The 13,520-nt window shown below is 38.6% G+C and overlaps 1 protein-coding gene across 1 annotated transcript in view; it reads right to left on the bottom strand.

Annotated features, from left to right (window-relative positions):
• CA1 (carbonic anhydrase 1) overlaps window positions 1–659 on the bottom strand; it is a 51,964-nt gene extending 51,305 nt beyond the window's left edge. Inside the window, exon 1 of the mRNA XM_045561479.1 lies at window positions 505–659. The gene's annotated coding sequence lies outside the window, so the exon portion shown is untranslated. The remainder of the gene's footprint in view (window positions 1–504) is intronic.
• Between the last annotated feature and the right edge of the window lie 12,861 nt (window positions 660–13,520).

Below are 13,520 nucleotides of genomic sequence, written 5' to 3'. Positions count from 1 at the left end.
CCATCAATACATGAGTGGATTAATAAAATGTGGTATATGTATACCATGGAGTACTACTCAGCCATCAAAAAATGGTGAACTAATACCTCTTGTGTTAACCTGGGTGGAATTGGAGCCCATTCTTCTAAGTGAAGTATCAGAAGAATGGAAAAACAAACACCACATGTACTCACCATTAAATTGGAACTAATCAATCAACACTTATGTGCACATATGGAAGTAATACTCATCAGAAATCCAGCAGGTGGGAAGGAGGAGGAGGGGATGGATAAATTCACACCTAACGGGCACAATGCACACTATCTGGGGGATGGGCACACTTATAACTTCGACTCAAATCGTACTAAAGCAATTTATGTAACCAAAACGTTTGTGACCCCATAATATTTTGAAATAAAAAAGATAAAATCTTATATGTTTTATAAGATTTAAGGATTCTTTTGCAGGCTAGAAAAAACACTCAGACACTTGGCTAGGTGAAAGAAAGAACTCTTTGCTACTTACAGCTCCAAATGAGAGAAGGCTGCCAGGCAGGACCATTCAGGGGGTTGCACCTAAGGACAGGGTAGCGGCAAGCTGGAGCTGTAGGGGACAGCTTATGTATGGCAAGAAGGGTGGGGTTAGCTAGGCTGAATAATTTTGAATAATTTTGGCAGGCTCTGAGGCATATGGGCTGTCCCTAGTTGTCTGGTGCCTGGCCCCGGGTGATTAGGATGGATATATTGGTGGCCCCACAGTATGAAAACCTGATAAGGAAAGTGGTTAGGGTGTGGATTTAATCAGTTGCTTACAAAAGGGAACTGACCAGCCTCTCTCCAGGACCTCAAAACTAGATTAAGACAGCATAATAAAAGAAAAAAAAAAAACGTATCTGAAATATAGCTAATAATTGACTCCTTGATGTCTTGACATCAGTTTTGAGTTCAATTATTTGGGTACTTAAGTGGCCTGAATAGTAGAATAGACTTCTAGAGAATAGAGCATAATTTCCCCTGAACAGCATGGAAAATATTTTATTATGACAGTAAGAAGGAAGAAACCAAATAGAAACATGAAGAGTCCCTGAAAGGCTGACTTGTAGCCTGGCTCCCCATTTGTTTGGTGTTCCAGGAAAATAAATCAGTCACAGCAGGGGCCTCTACTCATATTTTGGTGGAATTATAGAGTGTGTTAAAGGTGTGAAGTATGTCTTTTATGATGATGATTTAGTTTGTGGTCCAGGATTTCTGTTACAGTGGCCACTTGATTGATGTTCTTAACCCACATACAACAAGAAATATTAATAATGTTACAAACACTTCTTTGACTAGCTAATATATAATCAAGGACAAATTTGTTGTCAAGAAAACATTTTGCCAGAGTTCCCTGGCCTAGATGAAGCAAAACTAATATTTGTTATACTTTAGAAATATGATATACTAGAGTTTGGGACATTTGTTGTTTATTGTCAATGATTTTTGACTGTCGCGTTAGAGCAATGGTCCCTGTGGCCATTGCAGAAAGTCCCAGAGTAGTGGAGAGTCCTGATATTACAGGCTTGCATGTGGCACATCACTGACGTTTGCCTGGAGTGGGAGAAGAACCAGTAACATTTACATAAACAGGAAGGCCAAGAGAGGCCAGAATGCATTGCTGTGTTTACTAATTTGAAGGTTATAGAAGGGCAAAGTAGAGGGGATAAGCACCCTTGTTTGTTGGGTGACAATATAGTTTTAGCATTATCGTTAGATAGGAAAACTGTGCCTTGCTTAGGTAAATGGGAGTTACTGAAAAATGGGACTGGGGGAAGACAGTGGCTTTTCTTGGGCATGGGGTGAGAGTATGGAGCTGTCCAATGAGTAGCCCATCTGTGGTATGTGTTAAGGAAGCATGACAGCAGTTGCCACTGGCCATGAGCAGGCACCCCAGATGCAGAAGAAGTTGCAGTTTGGAAGAGGTTTTAATTCCCAAGATTTTCCGTCTCTGGAGAAGTTATCAGTTGGATAAATATGTGGTGGGGGATATATAGAAGCAGGCTGATGGGAAATCCAGCGGTTACAGATAGTCAATGCAGAAGAAGCTATTTCCCTCAAACATGTGTGTATTTTGGATGTCTATGTAAATATCAGAAGAGCTGGGACAGTGGGGTTGGACTTTATTGCTGTACAGTCTTTTGGAGGGCAGGAGTGTTAGACGCTGTTATGACTAGACAGATGAAGTGGATGCTGACAATAGGAAGAGGGAGGGGAAGAGGATGACAGGGAATGAACGATTTGAGCATCGGGAGGTCAGCAGAATGCTTCTGCTATAAACAGGAGAGCACATAGTGTGGATACTTTGGTAAGGTTACCCTCAGGCAGGAGAAGTGTGTGATGTTAGCAGGAACCTGAATCTTGGAAGCATTATGGAGACTTTGGACTCAGTTCCATAGGGGCTTAACGTGGTATAGGGTTGAATTACAATCACAGGGGACAGAGTTTAGAGTTTTACAGAGCAGGTTATGTTGTGGGATGAGCAAACTGCAATGTTGGAAAAGACGCTCCAGTTTGGTGGGTTCCACCTTTTAAAGCAGGACTCATCAGTATAATTAGCTACTGGAAAACCAAGAGTCTGGGATCTGGTGTGGGGTGGTGAAGCATTCCAAGTTCTGGTGTAGTTGGCACTCTTTGCAGTTGGTTGAGAGGTGGAGGGAAGTCATCTCCAATGGTGGGGTCTTAGACTGGGACGGTCTGGTACTGGGGTATCTTTCCCACATGAATAGTCATATGGGTTGATGTAGGTCATATTTTTGTAGCTCTTTGCTGTTATGATGAGGCTGAATAATTTGTAGAATTTGAATGCAATGATGCAACTATCAATACCTTGTTCCTTTTTATTGCTGAGTAGTATCCATTGTGTGGATGTATCACTGTCTATCCATCCTTCTGTTGATGTTCGGTTTTTTTTTTTTTTTTGAGACAGAGTCTCACTCTGTTGCCCTGGCTAGAGTGCCATGGTGTCAGCCTAGCTCACAGCAACCTCAAACTCCTGGGCTCAAGGAGTCCTCCTGCCTCAGCCTCCCAAGTAGCTGGGACTTCAGGGATGCGCCACCATGCCTGGCTAATTTTTTTTATATATATATTTTAAGTTGTCCAGCTAATTTCTTTCTATTTTTTTTAGTAGAGACAGGGTCTCACTCTTACTGAGGTTGGTCTCGAACTCCTGAGCTCAAACGATCCACCTGCCTCGGCCTCCCAGAGTGCTAGGATTACAGACATGAGCCACCTCGCCCGGTGAACTTATTCTTTCATGCACATTAATTCCACAGATATTTATTGAAAAATTAAAGATGTGCCAGTCATGAAACAAGTGCTATTGATACAAAATATGTCAATTTATTACAATTAAGTGAGAAATAGAAACAAAACTAGCTCATTTTGAAAAATACAAACACAAAAAGATATACATATAATTGCATTATAATGGATGTTTATGCAAGGGAGGAAAATAGGAGATAGTTATGGGGATAAAAAAGGAACAGATTAAAAGTAATGTAAGAAAGGGGGAAAATAAAAAAGACACTTTCATGGAAATAATGACAATTTTCCCTGAACTGAGGAATATGGTGAACTTCACCTTTTGCACCTGAGGAAAGTACATAAATAAAAGCTCTCTGTGTTCCATGAACTCACAGTCTGGCAGGCAGACAGAAGTGGAGACATAAGATTCTATTACATGATTGATTCAGTAATGGGCACAGCCTGCTTAAAAGGAGTACCTAGACAGACTGCAGGTGCCTGGAGGTGGAGGCTTTTGTCATGAGAGATTTCTCTGGACAGGCACTAGTTAGCCAGGTGAAACGGTGAGAAAGAGAGGCAATGCCAGACAGAGCACAATATGGGAAAGCACAGTTGAGAGGAAGAGAGTGATTTGGAAAGCTGCAAGTACAACCCTGAAAGACTGATATTACTGTCAAGTTTATTTATTAAGCACCTACTATATACCCAAGTACTTACATGTGCAAATTGAGGCTCATGGGGTTTGTATTTTGCCTTGGATCACAACGGTAGAACAAGCTGAAACTAGGATTCAGGCCCAGACCTCCGACTGCACAAATGCCACATGCTCTGTCTCCCTCATTGCCCCTTCCACGAATGCTAGAGAGGGAATTCTTGAATTAGATGGAGTTGGACCAGATGACCTACAAGCTTTGGAGACTGTGTTCCATGAATAACATTGCTAGAGTGCTTTGACTTTGCAAATAATGCTTTGATGGCTTTTGACACTCTTGGATGGCCCATCCATGACACTTGTCTGCAGACACTTTAAAGATGGAGCAGTTGTTCTAAAAAGTTTCTGAAATAACTGAGCAGTATCAACTTCAAACACATACAGGGAATGTTTCAATATCTTGTTCTTACGTAAATGCCAGGACCAGGCTGGCTAAAGGTCACTGGAGAGGACACAAGCTGGGCTGAGAGAATCTGACCTAGGCAATATTTGAGAGCTATAGATAACCACATTTGTTGGAAGTAATGGCAATGCATTGGTTTGGGATGGAGGTACACATTCAAAGGACAGAAAAAAGTCCAACACTAAGACACTAGGAATCAGTAATGGGGTGGGAATACAGTTCCAAATTTCCTTTAACTGATATACAGATTAAAATCTTGTGAGAAATTAGACCACTGATCACCTTACCACCAAAAATGAAAAAGAAGACCCTGACTCATTCCAGTGATTTTCTCCATATTTTTTCATTAGTCATTTCCATGTTGATTTCTTAAAGGGAAAGTTTATGCCCCCTAAAATCCATCTTTATATAAATGTATTTACATTTTAGAACACAAATATAGATATACATCCAAAGAAGAATTCTCTCTCAATTTTTTTAGAGGTTAACAGAAATAGGGAACCAACGTATAGAAAATCTAATCCATAAATAATTAGAATGCAATTATGTTAATTCCAAGTTCTTTTCTTTTTAAAAATCATATTTGCAAAGCAAAGCTATTTTCTAATTCTCTACGCAGCTTTTAACAACTGGCCAAAAACCAAGTAGAAATCATAGGAGAAAAAAACAGAATCTAGATAATTTGCAAACTCTATATTCAGCTTTTGCTTTAGAATTGGTTATAAATACTTGGGAGGTGATTTATCCTACAGTTTTTGAAATTATAATGCTATAAATATGTGTTACTATGAAAAAATATTGAGCTCTTTGGTGTGACTTTCTGAATTAGTCCTGAAATTAGAGTGTCATGAAAGCTAAGTATCATTCCTCTATAAGTAAAATATCCTGCAAAAATAAAAACATTCTCTATCAATCTCACAGGAAAGGAAGAGGTGAAAGTTGACTACCCTAAATCATTCTCTCTAAAGCTGCCAAGTCTACAAATATACAATCAATCATTCTTGCTCTTGGGTTTGGTGCCATGACCCTGTAGACTAAGCTCTGATTTCAGATTTTAACTGACCACTTGGAACTCTCTCAGGATCCAGGACTCTGAAGCTAAGGTCTAAAAATCCTTATCAGCAGTGATGACATTTCTCTCTGCAGACAAGAGTCTCGACCTGAAATTTAAGTCTGGCTTAAGATTATATTTAATGTCCGGTATCATATCATCACCACTGGCTTTCTCTCACCACCTTGCCTTTTGGAAAATGTGATCATATTTTTATATAACACTCAGTTTTCTTCTGACAAAAGAGAGACAGGTGAAAAAGGACAAGCCAAATCTTTCAGAAGATAAATGATAAATTAAAAAAATCTAAAATACATAATGTGGTAAAAAAGTCCCTCTTTTGTATCCCAATTTTACATTGTTATTTTATTCACAGTCATCCACTGATAACATTTTGGCAGGCATAAATTATTAGAAGCACTGCTGTGAGAAGGCAAGTCATGTGCTAGAGTGACAGGCTCCAACATGGACTAGCTGTGGACCATTGTGGACCATTGACAAAGATCCCACCATCTTTCAGATTTAGTTTCCTTATCTGTAAAATAGTGTTTATAAATACCAACTACATAGGGTGGTTGTGAGGCTTAATTAACATAATGTTCTAATGTGCTAACACAGCACCTAGAATCTAGCAAGTTCTCGATAAACTGTAGCTACTATTATTTTTTTTATTTTATCTTTTTATTTTATTTTTTTTTATTTCAGCTTATTATGGGGGTACAAAAGTTCAGCTTATATATATTGCCCATGCCCCCCTATCCCCTTGAGTGTGTCCATTCCCCAGACAGTGCACATTGCACTCATCATGTAGGTATAAAAAAATATGAAGATGTATATTTGTATGCATGACTTCTATGCTGAACTAGTTTTTCTATCTAAAATGTTTGATTAAGAATGGAATTTTTCCACAAATAATCACAACTCTGAGGCCAGAGTCCCTTTAAAGATGAAATAAACCTTACTAATTTTGATTCTGTTTGCAAATTTAGTGATTCTTACATAATTCTTTCCTGCCTTCAACAACATCTTCTGAAATCTAATGTACTACATGTTAATAAGACATTATATATTTCCAGTTTAAGTAATTTATTAATATAATAGTTGTAATTTTAACTACAGTTATAAATATGCATATTATGCAATATTCATGTTAACTTCTTTAGTAGCTCTTTCTAAAAGATTTCTTTTAGATTTCAAGAGCTTAGTGGTAGATGAAAAGACCATGTCCCCAAGAACTGATCAACTTTCTCCTTCCTGGAAGTCAGAAATATGCAACAGATGATAATTTCTGTTCTTGTCCTGGCTTCAATATGTCCTTTCCATAAATGTACGGGTTTTATTTCTAGAGTCTCAATTCTATTCATTTGGTCTATGTCTATCTTTGTGCCAGTACCACGTTGTCTTCATTACCATTTCTTCACAGTCCATTTTGAGATCAGGAAGTCTGCTGATTTTGTAACGTGAGACTTTGCTGGATTTATTTATCAATTCCAATAGTCTCTTGGTGGAGTTTTGGGGGTTTTCTAGAGATATTAATAAGATCATATCATCAGCTAAAAGCGATAGCTTGACTTACTCTTTCCTGATTTGGATGCCCTTTATTTCTTTCTCTTGCCTGATTGCTCTGGCTAGGACTTCCAGTGCTATGTTGAATAGAAGTGGTGACAGCGGGCACCCTTGTCTTACCCCAGTTCTTAGTAGGCATGCTTTCAATTTTCCCCCATTCAGTATGATGATGGCTGTGGGTTTTTCATATATGACTCTTATCATCTTGAGCTATGTTCCTTCTTTGCCAAATTTGTTGAGGGTTTTTATCATGAAAGGGTGCTGAATTTTGTCAAATGCTTTTTTTTTTTTTTTGTATCTGTTGAGATGATAATATGGGCTCTGTTTTTGCTTTTGTTCATGGTGAATCACATTTATTGATTTGCATATGTTGAATTGTCCTTACATCCCTGGGATAAAGCCCTCTTGGTCATGGTGGATTATTTTGGGATGTGCTCTTGAATTTGGTTTTATTGAGGATTTTATTGAGGATTTTTGCATCTGTATTCATAAGAGATTTTGGTTTGTAGTTTTCTTTTTTTGTTGTGTCCTTTCCTGGCTTTGGTATCAAGGAGACGCTGGCTTCATAGAATAAGTTGGGGAGGATTCCTTCTTTCTGGATGTTATAGAATAATTTTTGCAGTATAAGTATGAGCCCTTCTTTTGTAGGTCTGGTAAAATTTGACTGTGAATCCATCTGGTCCAGGGCATTTTTTTATTTTTGTTGTTGGAAACTTTTTTTATTACTGCTTCTATCTTGTTACTTGTTATTGGTCTGTTCAGGAGTTCTATTTCTTCTTGATTGAGCCATGTGAGGTTCTGTGTTTCCAGAAATTTGTACATTTCCTCTACATTTTTGAGTTTATGTGCTAGAGATTTTCCTATTCTTGTATTCACAGATGATATTTTGTATTTTTTTTAGTATCAGTGTAATATCTCCTTTTTCATTTCTGATTGAGCTTATTTGCGTTCTTTCTCTTCAATTCCTGGTTAATCTAGTGAGAGGTCTATCAATTTTGTTTACCCTTTCAAATAACCAACTTTTTGTTTCATTGGTCCTTTATATTGTTTTTTTTTTCATTTATTTTAATTCTGCTCTGATCTTAGTTATTTCTTTTCCTCTGCTAGCTTTGGGGTTGGTTTGCTTTTCCTTTTCCAGTTCCTTGAGAGGTGTCAGTAGATTGTTAATTTGTGATCTTTCTGTCTTTTTGATGTAGGCATTTAAGGCTATGAATTTTCCCTTTAGGATTGCTTTTGCTAAATCCCATATATTTTGGCAGCTTGTGTGCCTTTTGTCATTCAGTTTGAGGAATTTTTTGATTTCCATCTTAATTATATTATTGACTCATTAATTGTTCAGCAGCAGGTTGCTTAATTTCCATGACTCTGTATATAATTGAATGTTTTTCTTTAGTTGATTTTTAGTTTTATTCCACTATGGTCTGAGAAGATATATGGTGTGATTTCTATTTTTTTGAATTTTTTGGGACACATTTTGTGGTCTAAGATATGATCAATCTTGGAGAATGTTCTGTGTGCTGATGAGAAGACTGTATTCAGTAGTTTTTGGGTAAAATGTTTGGTAAATGTCTGTTAGGCTAATTTGTGCTAGAGTCCCATTTAAGTCCAGTGTTTCTTTATTCACTTTCTGCTTGGATGATGTGTTCAGTTCTGTCAGTGGGATGTCGAGGTCCCTGGAAATTACTATGCTACTGTTTATCTCTTTGCTTAGATCTAGTAGGGTTTGCTTTATGAATCTGAGTGCTTCTGTATTAGGTGCAAAATATTTAGGATTGTTATGTCTTCTTGTTGAATTGCTTTGTTTACTATTATATAATGACCATCTTTGTCTTTCTTTACTATTTTTGATTTGAAATCAATTTTATCTGATGTGAGAATGACTACATCTGCTTTCTTTTGGTTTCCACTTGAATGAAATATTTTTTCTATCCCTTTGCCTTGAGTCTATATGAGTCATTATGTGTTAGATGTGTTTCCTGGAGACACCTGATACTTTGGTTGTATTTTTTCATCCATTCAGCAAGCCTGTCTCTTGAGTGGGGCATTCAGACCCTTTATGTTGATTGATAGAATTGATATGTGGGCTGCTGTTCCATTCATTCTGTTGGGTAGTATCTTATTGCTTTTCTTTTTTTTTTTTTTCTTTTTCTCTCCCTCTTTTTTTTTTTTTACCTCTTGTACTATTTTATATGAGCTCTAAACTTTAGCTTTTGGGTGGTTTTAAACTGGTTGCTGTCTATTGTGGTGATCCATGTATAATGTGGTTTTAAGTATTTCCTGCAGGGCAGTTCTGGTCTTGACAAAGTCCCTGAGTGTTTGCTTGTCTAGAAAAGGCTTTATATTTCCTTGATATATGAAACTTAGTTTTGCAGGATACAAAATTCTAGGCCGGCAGTTGTTCTGTTTAAGAAGACTGAAGATGGGGCTCCAATCCCTTCTGGTTTGTAAGGTCTCAGTTGAGAAGTCTGCAGTTAGCCTGATGTGTTTTTCTTTATAAGTTACTTGATGTTTTCACTTCATGGCTTGTAAGGTCTCAGTTGAGAAGTCTGCAGTTAGCCTGATGTGTTTTTCTTTATAAGTTACTTGATGTTTTCACTTCATGGCTCACAGAAGTTTCTCCTTCATGTTGACTTTGACCAGTTTGATGACTATATGTCTATGTGTCTTGCAATGAGGCTCCCAGGTGTGCTCATAGAGCTCCTTGTACCTAGATGTCTAAATCTCTAGCAAGACCAGGGAAGTTTTCCTCAATTATTTCCTCAAATAGGTTTTCCAGCCCTTGTGCATTTTCTTATTCCCCCCAAGGATGCATATGATTCTCATATTTTGCCTTTTTACATAATCCCACATTTCTTGTAGGCTTTGTTCATTGCTGTTAATTCTATGCTCTTTATTTTTGACTGATTGAATTAATTTGAAAGAGTTGTCTTCAAGCTCTGAGATTCTTTCTTTTGCCTGGTCTAGTCTATTCTCAAAATTTTCCACTGTGTTTTGTATTTCCATAAATTAATTTTTCATTTCCAGAATCCTATGATTTTTAATTTTATTGATCTCTTTTGTGAACTTTTTATTCATTTCCTGAATTGTTTTTCTGGTTTCTTTGAGTTGGTTTTCCATTTTCTCTTGGAATTCATTGAGCTTCTTCACAATCCATATTTAGAATTCTTCTTCATCTGTCATTTAAGTATTTTCATTTTGGTTTGGATCCATTGCTAGATAGCTGGTGTTCCCTTTTGGTGGTGTCCTTTCACTCTGATTTTTCATACTTTCAGAGTTCTTTTTCTGATTTCTTCTCATCTGGGGCAGCTGTCACTTCTTATTTTTGGCTTTTCTTTCATTTATATGGGGCTTTTTTCACTCCCCCCTCACTCATACAGGACTGTCTGTAGCATATATGTTCAGATAAGAACCTTTGGCTTTGCTTGTGGGTGCTTTGATATGTGTCTAGGTCCCTGGGACTCATAAGGATAGAAAGGCTCTCCCTCTCCAGCAGCTCTGGAGCTTGCTGACTGCCAGAGATGTGAGAGAGGGAGAAACAAACCACTCCACCTACCCTTTTTGCTGGACTCCAATCCTCTCAGGGGTTAACCTCTGCCGATATCTTGCTTCTTCTTGTTCTACTACACAACTTCTTCCCATGGAATCTCTAATAGGTTCTGGTCCTTTTTCCTCATAATTACATCCAATCTGTGATTGTTTGTTTCTTTTTCATCTAAAACTTTTCCTGTTGGAGGAGGGGTGCTCCATGAGTGCAATGTGTTTAGGACCCACACTGTGCTCTGTTTTCAGTTCTGCCCATATGTATTTCCTTGCCCTGAGATTAGTTCACAAATCTCCCCTCTGTGCCCCTGAGCAACATGATCAAGGACTGGGGTGCAGGACCTGGCCTGTGGGCCTGTTCCTGGGTCCCCAAAGGTCCGTCCTTGACCATGCTAGGGAGACGTGTGTTGGTCCTTAGCTGTGTATGGGATGCTCCAGCAGGTTTGATGTCCCTCTGCTTCTGGGTGTGCCCTGCTCTGAGGGAACAGGTGGGCAAGCAGTGCTAGGGAGGGCCAGTGAGCAGGGAGCACCCCTTAGTCCTCTGTAGTTCTTTAAGAGGAAAGGTTTGAGCCTCACTCTTTGTGGAAGTCCCAACAGGGGGGAAGTAGCAGCTCCTGAGAGCCTCGCCTCAAGTGTTTCTTGGCAGCCATGGGAGGGGGAGAGGAGGGGAGGAACAGAGTCTGAATGGAGGACAGTTAACACTCTGATTGTCTCTGTTGCTTTCTCCAGAAGGCAGCCCACCTGGAATGTCCAGGCTATGGGGGTCACACAGATCCACTGGGACCCACTGCCCCTGTGGCTCCCACAGTCTGGGCTGGAGTTGGGCAATGTTTGTGTGAGAATGAGTGAGACAAAAACTGAGGGGCTGAAGCCCCCTGAGGAGGACAAATGTGATGATGGATGGAGAAGCAATATGGAGCCTACCTTCTCAGCTCAGGTCTGGGGTGATGGGAAACACCCCAGGGGGGCTGGCAGCCTGGTGCTTTGTCTTCAAGAAGCTCCCAGTTCACTGGCAGCAGCAGCTTTGGGACTCATAAGGATAGAAAGGCTCTCCCTCTCCAGAAGCTCTGGAGCCTGCTGACTGCCAGAGATGTGAGAGAGGGAGAAACAAACCACTCCATCTACCCTTTTTGCTGGACTCCAACCCTCTCAGGGGTTAACCTCTGCCAATATCTTGCTTCTTCTTGTTCTACTACACAACTTCTTCCTATGGAATCTCTAATAGGTTCTGGCCCTTTTCCCTCATAATTACATCCAATTTGTGATTGTTTGTTTCTTTTTCATCTAAAACTTTTCCTTCTTTCTGAGACAATCTGGCAGCTGGTGTCTCAGTCAGCCATCTTGTCCCAAACTCCATAAATTCTTATAATTCAATTATAAAACATTTTATTGTGGAGATATGTTCTAGATACAGCAAAAGTAACTAATGAAGAAGTAATCAACTCTACTTTTTCTGTAACTCTACCTTTCATGATATGTTGGGACACAACAAATAAAATAAGTTAGATGCAAATGACTTATATTGTGAATATAACCATCTATTTATATGTGGTTCTATATCAATTCACCAAAGTTTAATCCTGGAAGAATTTCTGAATATTGTTCACTAATTACAAAATTTGTACTAGAAGCCCTGCCAAAACCAACAAAATTTCTTCATTTCTCTAGTTTTCAGTCCTCTGGGGTCTCTCTGTGACTGCTAAACTCCCAATAAGTCTCTCAAAAGTCAGTAAGCTTAAATGGAGATTCCATAATTAGAAGGGGCAAAAATGAACTCTAGATCATTTCTGTCCAGACTATATAGATCTGTTTGCTCCTCCTAGAGAAACCAGAAACAGAAAGGATATATTTTTCCTCCGTTTACACTGTAGTAGTTAGAAGACAGTAGTGAATCTATTCAGGCATATTTGGGATCACATAGGGATCAGGGACAAAGTTCTGGACCCACAGTAAATGCTTAATAAGTGCTTGGTCAGTGAATTCCCTTAAGGTATTTGCTTCCTAGAACTCTCTCCTGAGTTATGATTTTTTTATTAGAAGTAGAAAGGTTTTTTTTTTTAATTTCAGAAAATTATGGGGATACAAATATTTTGCTTACATATAATGCCTTTGCCTCACCCAGCCAATGAATATTATCTCCAGGTGAGCACCTTAGTGTTGATCAGTTAGCACCAATTTGATGGCGAGTACATGTGATGCTTGTTTTTCCATTCTTGTGATACTTCACTTTGAAGGATGGGCTCAAGCTCTATCCAGGATAATATAAGAGGTGCTAGTTCATCATTGTTTTTTGTAGTTGAGTAGTATTCCATGGTATATATACACCACATTTTATTAATCCACTCACGCATTGATGGGCACTTGGGTTGTTTCCACATCTTTGCAATTGTAAATTGTACTGCCATAAACATTTGAGTGCAGATGTCTTTATTACAGAATGTCTTTTTTTCCTTTGGGTAGATGCCTAGTAGTGGGATTGCTGGATTAAATGATGTTTCTATTTTTAGCTCTTTGAGATATCTCCAAATTACTTTCCACAGGGGTTGTACTAATTTGCAGTCCCACCAACAGTGTGAGAGTGTTCCAATCTCTCCACACCCATGCCAGCATTTGTTGTTTTGAGGCTTTGATACAGCCTCAAAACTCATTGGAGTTAGGTGATATCTCATTGTAGTTTTGATTTGCATTTCTCTAATGATTAGAGATGTTGAGCACTTTTTTTTATATGTTCACTGGTATTATTCTGTCTTCCTTTGAAAAGTTTCTGTTCATGTCCTTTGCCCACTTTTTGATGGGGTTGTTTGATTTTTTTCTTGTTAATTTTCTTAAGTTCTATATAGAGTTTTGTTATCAGCCCTTTAGCAGATGTGTAGCATGCAAATATTTTCTCCTATTCTGTAGGCTGTCTATTCGCTCTAATGATAGTTTCCTTGGCTGTGAAGAAGCTTTTTAATTTGACCAGGTCCCATTTACTTATTTTTGTTGCTGCTC

Source organism: Lemur catta, chromosome 9, assembly GCF_020740605.2.
Source record: "Lemur catta isolate mLemCat1 chromosome 9, mLemCat1.pri, whole genome shotgun sequence".
In the NCBI taxonomy this organism is placed as follows: domain Eukaryota; kingdom Metazoa; phylum Chordata; class Mammalia; order Primates; family Lemuridae; genus Lemur; species Lemur catta.
Note: the sequence above shows the minus strand (reverse complement) of the source record. Positions and strands in the feature narration are given on the sequence as shown.